The 2,840-nt window shown below is 36.7% G+C and overlaps 1 protein-coding gene across 5 annotated transcripts in view; it reads right to left on the bottom strand.

The window, feature by feature from the left end:
- LOC123982888 (microfibril-associated glycoprotein 4-like) overlaps window positions 1–2,840 on the bottom strand; it is a 23,958-nt gene that overhangs the window by 2,514 nt on the left and 18,604 nt on the right. The gene's annotated exons all lie outside the window — the stretch shown is intronic.

Here is a 2,840-nt window from a genome sequence, read left to right as displayed (position 1 = left end):
AGGTGAGTTTGTGAACTGATATTTTACAGATCTCAAAGTCCTGTTAAACTGTGAAGAGGCTTGTGATATCGGTAGCTTAGATGGTTGCTACAGCAACAACCCAGGCAGATAATTATTGTCAGTTAGCTCCACCTTAGAGGTGTCTTTGCCCACACCGCCATGAAACTAGAGGCCAAACTGTTAAAACAGTGTGTAAGAGTCAAAGCTCAGTCAGAACGACAACATGTGCTCTGTTCCAGCTGGTATCAGTCGTCGTCACGTTTCTCAAAATGGAGCTGCCAATGATCAGAGTTGGTTTCTCAGCGGATGTGTCGCTGAGTGGGGAAAATCTGACGTGAACAGGTTGGTGGTTGGTGGTGTATTAGAATGATTTAATATTTTTTGTCACAGCTTGTGATCAAGTCAAGTTGCTAGGAAAAAAATATTTGAAAGAACTGACTGTAAGTAAACGTAACCTATTGGCCTGAGGTGAAGATCCCAAACGACCCCACTGAGGTTAAATAGCTGAGTTTCCCTTCCAGTCAGTCAGAACTGAAGAAGTCCTTTGGATGAGGGACGAAACATCTTCCAGTATCTTCAACCAAGTCCAGTTGTCCTTGACTTTAACCTTCGGTGGATAACTATGACCTGGATGACTAAGAATCTTCATAGACGACTGTAAGTAAAGTATTTGCTGGACTTCGCAAGTCATTACAGTTCTAATTACTAGACCTTGCTTGTTGGAGATTTGATTGGGAGAATTTTTTGTTTACATATTTTATATAGACACATCAGATACTGATTTCATCAAAATAAATTTGTAATAAATGTCTTGTCTTCTTCTTTTATCAGATTGTTTTGCTGAAGCTGAAACTGAGCTTGAGAGATGTATCATGGCAGTGATGTCATCAAGGAAGAGGAGGATCCTCTCCAGCCACCACGTAACATTGGGATTATGAGTTGCCATCAGTTCCATATGCATGTGCCATGTTGTTTGGCCTCATTTATGCTCTAAACTTGAGCTATCTGAGTTAGGTAAAATACACCTTTGACGGACTGCAGAAAATATTCTTGGACATTGAACCCAAGTTCAGACCCGAGTGTCAAGCTCTAAATAATGGATTAATCAAAGAAAGACATATAGATACAGGATATGTTTTATTCTGTTATAGCATGTATTAAAAAATATTATAGGATAATGGAAGGTGGCCATTGACTTAAATAAGAGAGAAACAGACTTTAATTCAAAATTGGCCTTTATGATTTTCTCTGTTAACAGCTGATTCTGTGGTGTAAATATTGTGGTACTTCAACACTTAAAATGTTTGTATTTTATTTTTTTTGTAAAAGCGATGCATAGTTTTAAAAAAGACAACATCATCAACATAAACATTAAGGCTGTTTGAAGAGAATATTCATGTTTTTTTTTAAAGAAAATTAGCTAAATTAAGCATTCACTGACAAAATGTTTTTTGGTTTTATCGTAACTGAAGTAATGCAAATTTAGATTTTATTTATGGTGAAATTTTGTGTTGAATTACAAATTTAAGTTGGCTAAATTTGATTAAATTCAAATCACAGCACTTTAATTAGTTTAGATGAAAAAAGGGCGGCTGTGGCTCAGGAGTTAGAGCGGGTTGGCCACTAATCGGAACGTTGGTGGTTCAATCCCTTGCTCCCCCTGGTTGCGTGTCGAAGTGTCCTTGGGCAAGATACTGAACCCTAATTTGCCCCTGGTGGCTGTTCGGCCAGTATGAAAAGACTAGAAAGGTGCTATACAAGTACGGAGCATTTACAAAATTAGTCGATTTATCAACTAATCAAAAAAAGAATCGTTAGATTTATCAATTTGAAAAATAATGTACAGCCCTATTCCAGATTGTTGCAATGGACTTCGGTTTTAGTAAAAGATCTCACGAAAAAGAGATTTGTTACACTTTCTTAAGAAGAGGGGTACCTTTACCCATAATGCCTCTGTGGCAAACAGTGGTGATGGATAAATGGTTGCTTGTCAAAGACCTACTACAGTCAGACAATCTAATGAGTCTATGGAGACGTGAGAAATTGCAAGTCTTTTGAGGGGGAGCCTCAAGTTGGGCAAAAACTTATTCACATTGACATAACAAAACCTGATACATTACCATGTAAACATGTTGAATAAGTCTTTTCAGGTTTTCTTAACAGTGAGCAGGACTATTAAATTCATTCTTATGTTTTAGTGTTTTTATTGTACACCTATGCTTCTAATGCAGACAACATATTTAACAGCAGCCAAATTACAGATACACACCTTATTTTGTGCATTACTGAGTCTTTTTGAGTCATATAAAACTGAAAATTTAATGTGTATCTATGGCCTTCAAAATTCACTTAAAAAAGAGATGTCTGTGTTTGTTGCTATGGCCTCATAAGTCACAAAAACCTAAACATGTCCTCATATGTAACATGAAAATGAGGTCTGCCCAAAATATAGCCGTAGACCAAATCTCAACAGATGGATCTATTCCTTTAAGTATTGGTGGAAAATACTTTGAATACCAGGTCTGGTGGACCTTGGGAAAGGCATGTCCTGATATTTCATGTTTTTGTCGTAAGTCCTGATATATCATGAACACACGTGTGTGTTTGTGTTTGTGTTTGTGTGTGTTGGTTTTGCTATACTTGTGAGGTAATGACCAGTTCATACAATTAATGATATTAAATAAACTTATAATTTATATTATCATTAAACAATTAATTGATCATTATTTAATTTCTTAAGGGGATACTGAGCTTTTTACGTCGAAGTGTCCTTGGGCAAAATACTGAACGCTGATTTGCCCCCTGGCGGCTGTTCTAGTCTTTGAAAAGACTAGAAAGGC

The sequence above is a fragment of the Micropterus dolomieu genome, linkage group LG14 (assembly GCF_021292245.1).
Source record: "Micropterus dolomieu isolate WLL.071019.BEF.003 ecotype Adirondacks linkage group LG14, ASM2129224v1, whole genome shotgun sequence".
NCBI lineage: Eukaryota > Metazoa > Chordata > Actinopteri > Centrarchiformes > Centrarchidae > Micropterus > Micropterus dolomieu.
The sequence above is the reverse complement of the archived record's forward strand: the minus strand, read 5'-3'. Positions and strand labels throughout refer to the sequence as shown.